Source organism: Perognathus longimembris, chromosome 28, assembly GCF_023159225.1.
Source record: "Perognathus longimembris pacificus isolate PPM17 chromosome 28, ASM2315922v1, whole genome shotgun sequence".
Lineage (NCBI taxonomy): Eukaryota > Metazoa > Chordata > Mammalia > Rodentia > Heteromyidae > Perognathus > Perognathus longimembris.
The window spans coordinates 55723198-55735897 of NC_063188.1; the positions used below are offsets into that span (position 1 = coordinate 55723198).

At 37.7% G+C, this 12700-nt stretch overlaps 1 pseudogene; it reads left to right on the plus strand.

Annotated features, from left to right (window-relative positions):
• Positions 1-551: 551 nt before the first annotated feature.
• On the plus strand, positions 552-5317 carry LOC125343052 (annotated as a pseudogene).
• The last annotated feature ends 7383 nt before the right edge of the window (positions 5318-12700 follow it).

The window sequence follows — 12700 nt, forward strand, 5'->3', positions numbered from 1 at the left end:
ATAAAAGGAATGTGGTTAAACGATAGATAGATAGATAGATAGATAGATAGATAGATAGATAGATAGATAGATAGATAGATAGATGATTATAGGTAGATGTACAGGTTATAATGAGATGACACCTCATGAAGGGGAAACATATGAAGGGGAACATACTTTGAGGCCAGGCATGATGACACACACCTGTAATCCTAGCTCCTAGAGTGGCACAAGTAGGAGAAATGCAATTTGAGAATAGTCTTGAGCAAAAAAAAAAAATGTAAGACCATACCTGAAAAAGAGAAAAGACTAAGGATGTGGTTCAAATGATTGAGCACCTGCCTAGGAAGCATGAAACTCTGGTTAAAACCATAGAGCTTTCAAAATCTATACCTATTATATTATCTATATTTCTGTACAAACCAAAGTCTTTTAGGTATAGAATTCTGGACCTTGAGTGCTTGTTTGGAAGTTCTAGCAGGAGAATGCAGGTACTCGTATACCCTTGACTGAAAACCAGCCCTCCTCTACTGGAGATGGTTGTCCTCTTCGACTGAGCACACAGCTTCGGGATGGATGCACATGTGATGGTGAGGGAAGAAGGGGACACCAGCATAGCCAGCCACATCAGCCAAACCAATGATTATCAATGCGATGACAGATGTCACAGCCAGATCACCCTCACATCCAGCATAGGATTCTGTAAGGTCATGCTGGAAAATGATCTTGTTGCAGCCCAGGACACAAGGTTATGCTTGTCAGATTATTTGCTGGGCTATAGTAGCAATATACAAACCTTGGTTTCCACAAAGCATGAAATAGAAAAGTAAAGAAAACAAATGAAGTTACTTTTTAAAAAATAATTACTTATTTATTGTCAAAGTGATGTACAGAGAGGTTACAGTTTCATATGTAAAGTCATGGATACATTTCTTGTACTATTTGTTACCTCCTCCCTCATTCCCCCTCCCCCCTCCCTCTCTCCCTCTCCCCCCATGAGTTGTTCAGTTGGTTTATACCAAATGGTTTTGCAAGTATTGCTTTTGGATTCTTTTGTCTTTTTATACATTGTCTCTCGATTTTGATATTCCCTTTCGTTTCTCTAGTTCTAATACCAGTATATATAGTATCCAGGGTACTCAGATGAGATACAGTGAGAGCGCGCGCGGGGACAACCACAGGAAGGGGATACAAGAGGATCATCAAGAAAAGAAGCTAGGGTTTCACATGGCATGTTGAAGGTAATTACAACAGTGATATAACAGTCATTTCCATAACATGGAGTTTATTTCACTTAGCATCATCTTATGTGTTCATAAGGGCACAGCTATTGGGCTCTTGTGGATCAGGAAAATGTGGTACATATACACAATGGAATTTTATGCCTCTATCAGAAAGAATGACATTGCCCCATTCGTAAGGAAATGGAAGGACTGGGAAAAAATTGTATTAAGTGAAGTGAGCCAGACCCAAAGAAACATGGACTCTATGGTTTCCCTTGTTGGGAATAATTAACACAGGTTTAGGCTAGTCACAGCAGAGGATCACATGAAGTTACTTTTGTATTGCTGAAAAGCAGACTCATTTTTTAAAAAGTATTATTATTATTATTATTATTATTATTATCATTATCATTATTATCTTTGAGTAGTTGTACAAAGGAGTTGCCATTTAACAAAACAGCTGATGAACACAATACATCTCAATCAATGTCACCCGCTTTCAACATTCTCACCCATCCCTCCTCTACCCACGTCTGCCCTTGCTCTTAATTTTGAAGGATACACATTGGATTCTTGTCTGCATTTTCTCTTTCTTCTCTTCATTCGTCTACCCCTTTCTGTTTGACCCCACCCTTTCCAGTACCCACTTCCTGGTGTTTTATCTTGCTGAACTTTGATGTTGGCTTTCTAAGGAATTACACTGACATCTCCACTGACTCTACCATATTTCAGTTAATATATTCATACACACTTGAATACCACCCAATCTATTTACTTCTGAATTTATAAGTTAAATCTCATTTCCATACATGAGGTAAACATAGATCCTTTTTGTCTCTCTAGGCCTGACTTTCTTCAGTTATCATACTTTTTTTCGAATATTTCCAATTCTTTACCAATGGCACAACATTATTCTTTCTAATGGATGAGTAAAATTCCATTTCTTGTCCTAGGCCTATAGTCTATAAAGCTCTTTTCAAAGGGTCTGAATAGAAAAGAATGACTTCAAATCAGGTCCAAGGGTACTTAGAGTGCATCAGGAAAAGATTAGGCTCATTCCTATGACAATTCTAAGAGAGGCTGATCCTCTATAAACTATTTCAGCTTAAATTGTTGATACTGTTGTTTCATTATTTTTTGTATGTATACCAGTCTTAGGGCATAAACTCAGGGCCTGGGCACTCTTCCTGAGTTTCTTTTGTTCAAGGATGACATTGCAACACTTAGGCCACAGCTCCATTTTCAGTGAGTTCGGTTCTTTTGGTAGTTTATTGGAGATAAAAGTGTCAGGGACTTCGCTGCCCCCTTTGGATTTGAACCACAATCCTCAGATCTCAACCTCCTGAGTAACTAGGATAACAGACGTCAACCAATGGCACCCAGATTTTCTTCCATTTGTTTCTCCTAACCCAAACAATATTTAAACTTCATTGGTAATTTCTTCTATATACTTCTTTTCTAGGAAAAAGAAGAAAAATTCAAACCATTATTTGTTTCATAGGAATATACTCAGTAGTCATCCTATGCACATACAGATAAAACACTACTCCAGTAAAACCCGAGTAACCACTATTTTTATTGATGTGAGATTTAATTTTTCCTAGGCACAGTAGTAAAAATCATCTTTCCAGATCTCAAATACTGGGTGAAACAGATTGACTTCCATTGTCCACATCCATTTCCCTCCCTAGCCAGTATACATCATACCAAGGAATTCAGCAGAAAATCAGCAAATGAAAGGCATCACTTTGAAGGTAGACAGAAGGGGGGGCGGTGAATTACTTGAACAAAGTATCATTATGTGGTTTAAATAATTCATTTATACTAACTTCCACACATTTGTCCCCTTAGGCGTTAGTTCATGGACATGGCTCACATATCGTGGAGGAGCTATGTTTGTATGATATTGACTGCTCCAGTCAGTGGTTTGGAAGATAAACTTGATTTTTTTTTATAAAGAGATGTGTGGAATGTTGAAGATCAATACTGATAAGAGAAATCAAAGGGTGATTGTTAAGAGAATACTACCTAAACAAAACACAATAGCTGGGAAAGTCTTGTTTCCATTCCTTATTATTCTTTTTAAAAACATGTCTTTGTATTTTAATTGCTATGTAAGAGTTGTTCCTATTTATGGGATGCAATGTGAAATTCTCATATGTGTATATAATATGTAACAATCAAATCTAGGCAAATTTGCACATAGTTCATCTCAAACATCTGCCATTTCTTTGTGTTGAGAACATGAAAAATCTTTGCTACTTTTAAGATTTTCATTACTTGTGTGTATGTTTTGTTTATACTATAGTTGTTTTTCAAGAAGGGTTTTTAGGGCCTTATGATAAAAAGTATATTCATTTAGAGCTGTTACAAACAGCTATGTCAGAGTGGCATAGAATTATTCTGGACACTTAAGGTGATTTGGAGGTTCTTGGATATGAAAAGAAAAAAGGAAATTTGAAATTATTGAAATGTGAGAATTATCCAAAAAAGTAAAGCACAAACATTTGGTGGAAGTAATTCATAAGCTTCATGCAGGTAGGAACTCTACCCATTTTGTGATTAACACAGGACCATATGATATGAACTTAATAAATATGCATTATATATATTAACGGGGTTTTACTGAGTTTGTGAGCTGTGAAAACTATGACTCAGTCAGAACTACAAGCGCTGTCTGGAGATCCTAGAATAAGTAAATGAGGATGACAGTGAACAGCTACAGAGGAAGCTGAGGGAGCTGGTATTAGAAGAGGAAAGGCTGATCCAAGAACTGGAAGATATGGAAAAGAACCGCAAGGTAGAAGCCGAAAATCTGGAGAAGGTCCAGGCTGAAGCCGAGAGAATGGATCAGGAAGAAGCTCCAGAGGGAATACAGTGAATTTAAAAGACAACAATTGGAGCTGGATGATGAAATGAAGAGTGTAGAAAACCAGATGCGCTATGCCCAGATACAATTGGACAAGCTGAAGAAAACCAATGTGTTCAATGCAACCTTCCACATCTTACATAGTGGGCAGTTTCGGCACAATCAATAACTTTAGACTGCGTCGCCTACCCAGTGTTCCTGTGGAATGGAATGAGATTAATGCTGCCTTGAGGCCAGACAGTGTTGCTGCTCCACGCCCTGGCCAATAAGATGGGTCTGAAATTTCAGAGGTATCGACTTGTTCCCTATGGAAATCATTCCTATCTGGAGTCTCTGACAGACAAATCTAAGGAGCTGTCATTATACTGTTCTGGGGGATTGCAATTTTTCTGAGACAACAAGTTTGACCACACCATGGTGGCTTGGACTGTGTTCAGCAGTTCAAAGAAGTGGTAGAGAAAGGCGAGACACGATTTTGTCTTCCTTACAGGATGGATGTGGAGAAAGGCAAGACTGAAGACACAGGAGGCAGCAGTGGCTCCTATTCCATCAAAATGCAATTCAATTTTGAGGAACAGTGGACAAAAGCTCTCAAGTTCATGCTGACAAATCTTAAGTGGGGTCTTGCTTGGGTATCCTCACAATTTTTTAACAAATGACCTTTCTTCCTTAGGAGATGTTTGTCTTGAAGGTTTAAATTTCATTTTGTTTTGAAAAAATGCTTTAAATTAAATTTGATTAATATGAAATGCCACATGTTTACAATACCAAAAGAAGGAAAATTCAAAAAATCCACTTTATTTTAAAATATCATGACAGACTTAGGGTTATAATATTCTATGTATGCCTACCAGCCCTTGTCATGGTTTTAACCCTATGCCTTCCTTTCTCATTCCCAAAAACTAACTTAAGTTTGCTTTTTTTAAACTGAGTTGAATTGAGATTGATATGTTTTCACTGGATTTTATCTCTCAACTTCCTGCACTTAAATAATGAAACTTTGGTCTCCACTGCAACAATAAAATATATGAAACAGGAATAACAGGAAAATGGCATCCAGGTTCTGCCTAGTCACCATGAGATATGATCAGAAGCTTGAAATTTAACACTTTTCCTCACTCAGTTCTAGTACTGAGTACTTATTCTGCTATATATTAGAGTTATGAAATGGTATTTGATACTGTTTGAGACATTATGGAGAGATTTAATTCTTTGTAATAAAAGATTTGTTACAGTCTGATAACAAAAAGAAACTATGACTCAATCCTCTTTCATCCTAAGCACTCAGGAGTTGGTTATTTGTGAAATGAATAGACTAAAGAAATGTTTTACTGGCCCTAATCTCTAATAAGAATTTAGTAAGTACCAATATATGAAAAGCAAAAAAAAAAACTCACTAAAGATTAGTATTTTGTAGTAGGTTTTTTTTTCTTGGCCAAGACTGGAATAATTTTATAATTTAAAAATTTACAATTTACAATAGTGAAAGATTATAACCAATTTCATAAAATGACAATCTATGAAAATTGATGGCTAAACATGATAGTTATCAATTATACCTCAATAAAGATGGAAAATAGGATAGGAACAGATTATAACCCATTACATACAATAATAACCCACACGTCCATACCTACAAACAAATACGTGGACACACATAGAGGGGAAGGAAAAGTTCTTTCTTAGGACAGAATTTCAACTGACAAATTAGCAAAGAGAAATGAATATTTAGCAACTGTGAAGTTAACAACTGATTCAGGCAAGAATCATCAATGTATGGTAGAGCTTTCCACTGAGCTGTTACTATGTTCAGCAATAATTACATAATCAAACTCACTTTGTATCAAGCAAAGGCTTAGTGAGGCCTCTGTCCCATTTGTAAGGAAATGGAAGGACTTGGAAAAAATAATACTAAGTGAAGTGAACCAGACCCAAAGAAACATGGACTCTATGGTCTCCCTCATAGGGAATAATTAGTACAGGTGCAGTAGTTTTTATACAAGGTTTTCAAGTTTCTCATTTTTCCTTTCTCTGGATGTCTTAAGACATCATATTAATCTTAGAATCTTCTTGTTACTAAATCCAAAGAACATTCCTCATTCACATTGGGTTTTATGGTGGTAGTTGTTGCTAGTTAACGGTGTTTGAACTCTGAGCCTCATGCTCTCTTTTGGCTTGTTTGTTCATGGCTGGTGAGCTACCATTTGAGCCAGGCCTTCAGTCCAGATTTTTGTTGGTTATTTTGGAAATGAAGTCTGATAGATATTTCTGTCTGAGTTAGGATCAAACTCAGATTCTGCAAGGTTTCATCCTTCTGAGTAGCTAGGATTAGGATTAGTCTGAATACTATCTCTGAATGGCCTCATCCATTCTCAAAGTTCAACTATGTTTGATTCCCATTTCCCAAACCCACACCTAGTTCCAAAGATCCAATGGGGCTGGGAATATGGCCTAGTGGCAAGAGTGCTTGCCTCGTATACATGAGGCCCTGGGTTAGATTCCTCAGCACCACATATACAGAAAATGGCCAGAAGTGGTGCTGTGGCTCAAGTGGCAGAGTGCTAGCCTTGAGCAAAAAGAAGCCAGGGACAGTGCTCAGGCCCTGAGTTCACAGCCCAGGACTGGCAAAAAAAAAAAAAAGATTCAATGGACATGACAGGACAGCACAGGAATGATCCTGTTCCCTGACAAAGCTAGGATGACATGTTTGTGCCACCCCACCCAGATGTCAGTTGAGAAAAGTCTCACAAATTCATTTGGAAGTCTCACATGCATCTCAAATGTGCCATACCACAAATTGATTTCATAATCCTTTCCTACTCAATGGATGACACAAGTAGGCATCCATTCATCTATGAGCCATTAGGTTCCTCACACATCATATTTAACAACCAGATCCTGTAGCAAAAGTTAAATTTCTGCCTAATAACTCTATTTAAAGAATGGCTTGCAAGCATTGCTTGTAAATACCAATTGCCTCAACCCAGCTCAAGTATATTATCATCTATTATTTACTAAGTATCCATTATGTACCAAACAAGGCATTGTATACTTTACATTGATGTCATTACTGACTCCTTACAGCGGCCTTATAGAGTAACTTCATTAAAAAAAAAAACAAGAAGAAAGAAAGAAAATGGAGCACAATTGTTCATACCATTTCGTTATTAAGGATAGCACTGCTACGAACACTCACAAATACTTGGGGGGGGGACACTTTCTCTTAGCTTTTTGCTCAACCCGGTAGTCCACCACTTGAGTCAAAGCCTATTTCTGGCTTTTTTAGTGGTTAAAATGAGATAAATGTCTCTTGGACTTTCCTGCCCAGGCTGGCTTTGAATCTCCAATCCTCAGATCTCAGTCCCCTAATTGGCAAGATTGCAAGTATGAGCCACTAGTGCCTGGCAGTGAACACATTTTTGTGCATGTGTGCCAGTACTAAGGCTTGTAATCAGGGCCAGGGCATTTTTCCTTAACTGTTTTCTGATCAAGGTTGGTGCTCCATCACTTGAGACACCACACCTTCACATTCAGCCTTTTTGGTGGTTCATAGGTGGTTCGTGGGAGATACGGGTCTCAGTTGATCTCCAGCTGGGCCTGGCTTCAAATCGAGATTCTCAGATCTCAGACCTCAGCCTCCTGAATAGCTAGGATTATAGGTGTGAGCCATCAGCACCCAACTTGCATTCTTTTTAATTAAATACATTTTAAAAATTATTTTGGGTAAAATATCTAAGAGTAGCCTCACTGGGTTTTATTGGCAGTTTTGTTTTTAACTTTTTGAGGACCCACAAGACTGTTTATATAGACGTTGTACCAGGTTATAATCTTACTAGATTAATTTCATTTTGATCTTGTAAAGATACCAACATTTCCTTATATTAAAGTACTTATGCTAGAATCTTTGGGGAAAAAAAGAAAATGGAGCACAGAGAAGTGAAGCATTTTATTTAAAATTGCACAGCTAGTTCAGTGTCCATGCTAGGTTTGAGGTCAGATTCATCTTATTTCACAAGTATATCCTGAATTGGAGTTTAACAAGATCAAGTGTTCACAAGGTAGATGCTCTGACAAAAACCCTTTTGCTCTCTGGGGAGCCAGTGAAAGGAAAGGTAATCACCATTTCCTTACTGGTTTCTACTCATCTTGACATTGAACCTCAACCCCATGGGTGCTTTCCAGTAGAGTGAAATTCTCCTTGGAAAGTGCCTTCTCAAATTCAGATGTTAATTGGTAGCTTCTCTAGGAGTCTTTTTTTTAAGATTTTCTAAAAGAACAAGAAAAAAGTGAGGCTGGGAGAGGGGGATGCAGTATGTCATTGCTTTCCCCATCCTACAAGACCCCAGTACCACATTTCTAAAAAGTCTAAAGTACACTCAGTTGACAGAAATACCTCAGACACAAACTAAGTTAGTCCTAGAAAGGATGTTGTTGTTCTTATTGTTTTGGCAATACTAGCATTTGAACTAAGAGTCTCATGCTTCCTAGGTGCACTCATACTACTGAACCACACTCCCAGCGTCTTTTTGTGCTGATTTATTTTGAGATAGAATGAGGAAGAATGATGAAAGAGGTAACATTGATCAAGATGCATTGTACTCATTAACTGGCATGCCGAATTGTTATCCATTTGTACTATTACTTAAAAACAATTTTTAAAAATTTCACAAGTATAAGGCACTGAGTTCAAGCCCTAGTACTGGACACACAGGCAAATCAAACAAAGGAAGAAGGGAGGGAAGGAGGGAGGCAGGAAGAGAGGAAGGAAGGGAGGGAGGGAAGGAGGGAAAGAATTGTTGAAGATTATACTATTTAAGGCCAAGATCTGCAGTGGAATTCAATGTTCTATATATACATTTTTCTATGACTACCAGTTTGGGGCTGATGCTACCTTACCTCTGACCATTAACTATTCTTATGAAATAGATACTATTGTATATTTTTACTTTATAGCTGTACTGCAGGAAACTTGGGTGATTTGCCAATAACTACAAAACCACTAAGTGGAAAAGTTGAGGTTTATACTCACATTCTGATTCCAATATGGGTTCTCTTCCCACTGTGCTTGGCTTCCTCTCGCCAGGGAGTGAATTACCCAGTAGAACTGCTCAGCAAACAGTACTTTTGCAAGCCAAGGAATCTACTCTGGCTGTTGTTTCACCAAGAAGGAAAGTGATTGTCCCCATGTGCAACCCAGCAGAAACAGCCTTTGTGTTGAATGTTTCCTTTCACCAGATCCATAAAGCTTCTTCTCATAAGCTATTGCTTGGGCCTGGGAAATGCTTCTCAGAGAATATATTTCTCACCACAACAGCATTCTTTATGGAGTGATCTGATGTATAGGTGAGCAATGCCTGTAACTTGTCCTTCAAGAAAGGGCATACACTACTGACAGTGTGTGATACAAATTCCACAGGCTAAAGACAACATTTTCAGAGGACTTTGGAAATACTTCTTAGTTATTTTATTTGTGGAGACAAGGCAAGAGGGTGAAATAAGTGTTGAGAGAATATTCGTGCTTTTTTTTCTTTTCACATTTTGTTTCTCTTGTTCCTGTGCCTGTGTGTGAATTTCTTTGACCACTTAAATGGGAAAAGGGAATATGGTACCACAATTACAACTGTAAAGAAATGTGCTTCTCGTGAAGCACACATTTGCAGCTCTTTTCATTTGCTTCTTCTTGAAGCAAACAATAGATACAAATGAGACAAACATGAGCTATTCACAAAGAGGGAGGTGGAATTCAGGAACTGATTTTGGAGAGAGTGAAGGCAACTGTTCTATATGCATTGTGTGTTTATGAAGGCCTGCATGCATGGTTCATAAAGCTAATTTGGAAAATACTTAACTCATGGAGGCCCAGCCCTGAGAATCCTCTCCACTGTTCCCTCCTCCCAATTCCATCAGCACAGTGGTGTTTACAAGCCACAGCCAACTCCCATCCAAGTATATACATTCACTGACAATTTCGATTACTTGCTGAGGTAGTAGCCCTATCTCAAGCTAGAGGAGCCTAGGAGTATTCTTTCCTTTGTGAAAGATGCTTTCCACTAACCCCAAGGTCAGAGAGAAGGCAAGTTCATATTTTATGGGCTTTGCCTGCCACTGAATGACGGCTTTACTGGTGGGCCTATTCTTGGGCACTGCTAAAACTGCTTAAGTCCTTTATAGTCTGTGGTCCACAATATAACAGTTTCCCATTCATTCTTTCATACAACAAGTATCCAATGATCATTCACTATTTTTCAGGAGAATGATGACACAGAAGTAAATATGTCCTACAGGACAGGCAGAAGAAATGCAAGCCAACAACTTGAGACAAATAGAAAATTAAGTTAGATTCAAGGTGCTATGTTAGCAAAGAAGAGAGAAACATAGACACTTGGGCCAATAAGAAAAATTAAGAGAAAGGGGCATAAGAATTTGGATTTAAATGATAATTATAAATACCAAACAACTTATAAGTAGCTAGTATTTTGGAGAACCAAGCCAGATAGTTTGTTTTCTGATAGTATAATGAAATACCTAAGGCTGAGTACTTACAGACTCAGAAAGTGCCAAGTATCAGAAATTATCAAGTACCATGTATATCCTCTCATATAAGAAACCCAACCTAAAAGAAAGGATATGAATGTAAGTGGGGTACTATCTGCAATAAGAACAGGTGGGAGGAGTTCGGACAAAAGGAAAGGGTGATGAGGGAAAGTATTTTATATGCATTTATGAAAACAAAATAAGGAAAACCATTAAACTTGTAAAAACATAAGGGGATAAGAAAGCAATTAAGGAGTTAAATTTGACCAAAGCATATTATATTCACGTATGAACACAGCACACTTAAACCTCTTTGTACAATTAATAAGCACTAATTAAAAAGAAAAAGAGTTCTAGTTAGATCACAATTGGGGGGAGGAGGTGGCTTAAAGTCCATAGAAGACAACTGGCTCTGAGGAACCTCTCTCTGACTGTGTCACCTCGTGACATGGCATTATGGTACAATTGCTTGTGCAGATTAGCAGCCAGAAAAAGAGGAAGGGGCCATTTTCCCCAAATGAATAACCACCATCTAATGAGAAATAATTCAGGGTCTCAGGAGAGCAACTTTAATCCTTTCCAAGGGCACATTCCTGATGACCTCCTACTAGGCTCTACCTTTTAAACGATTCCACCACCTCAACACTGCCACACTGAGGACAAAGTCTCCAGTGCACAAAACCTTGACCAACACAGAACTTAACAGAAGTTCCATTCTATTATTGATTCCCACCTGACAGCTCATATACAACTTCATTTAATGATGTTCCCATTTATGTAGAAACCCAAAGAAGATCAAGTTCACATTATAGTAAGTCAACCCTCATCCCAGTCTTTCATAAAAGAGGAAGTTTATAACAGCTATTGTTTGTGCTCATCCAGTGGCTAAAGTTGCACTACTACTTGTAACCACAATTTTCTAACATTATTACTTATTCAAAAATATAATTTTTAAAACATATATAAGTATATACCTACACAGAGACATATAGACAGTTATAACATGATGTGTAACTTAATAAGCATATATATGGACTATACAAACACACATGCAGACATACATAAATATGTACATATCCACATATTTCTAAATAAATTCATGTAGAGAAACAAAATTGGCAGTCAGGACTGCTTGAGTAGAGTGATTTGGGGCTTAGAAAACATTGTAGTTAGTTGCTAAATGCTGGCTTGAGATAGTTTTTAATCAACCCAAACCAGAAACAGCTACATCCATAAAAACAGTTTTTATGCTTTTGAACTCAGTAACTTCACAAAAAGTATTGATTTCATTGTTTTTTTCACTTACAATCTGCTAATTCAATAAAGATGGCCATTTTATTGGCCTTATTGTTTGTGCCCTGTTTTTCAACTTAGTGAGAGTTTTTTTTTTATTTACCCCTCTTTTCCAACACAGCCTTGAGCCCCAACTTGCTGTCTAGCAAAGGCATGTCACAGGAGGGGAGCAGGAAAGACAGAATGAACAGTTCATTGAAATTCATCTCAGTTTGTGAGAACAGCTAATCCTCAGGCATGCTGTGCTTTAGAGGGAGGTGTGTCAGGTATTCCTTATGTTAAGGCTTAGACATAAAGAGAAAATAGAGCCCATAAAATTAAAAAAAAACAAAGCTATAGACAGAAATAGCTGCAATTGTTTAAATAAAGAGTAAACAATTCAATTATCAATGGAATAAAAAATCTTCGTGAGAACCAAAATCATGTTTCTTCCTCTATTTTCTTCTTGAGATAACTCTAGAAGCAAAATTGGGAGACATCAGAAAACACATAACTCATGGTCAATACTAAGGTTCCAGGCACCTTCCCTAATCTGCAGAGACAGCCAATGCAGAAGAGAAAACTCCCCAAACACATCCAACTCTGTTTCATCTGTCCCTCAAGCCACAACTCACCTGGCCAGCTCACAACTCACCTTTGTTATGAAACAAGCAACTATACATTTTCCATATATATTTCAACTAGCCACTGCTCATTTACATCCCATCCTTCAAACCAAGCATCCCAATACCTCTGAGGTTAGCTGACCAGCAGCTGAGAAGAGACATTTTCTCTATGAATGCATAATTGGGCATTGATGAAC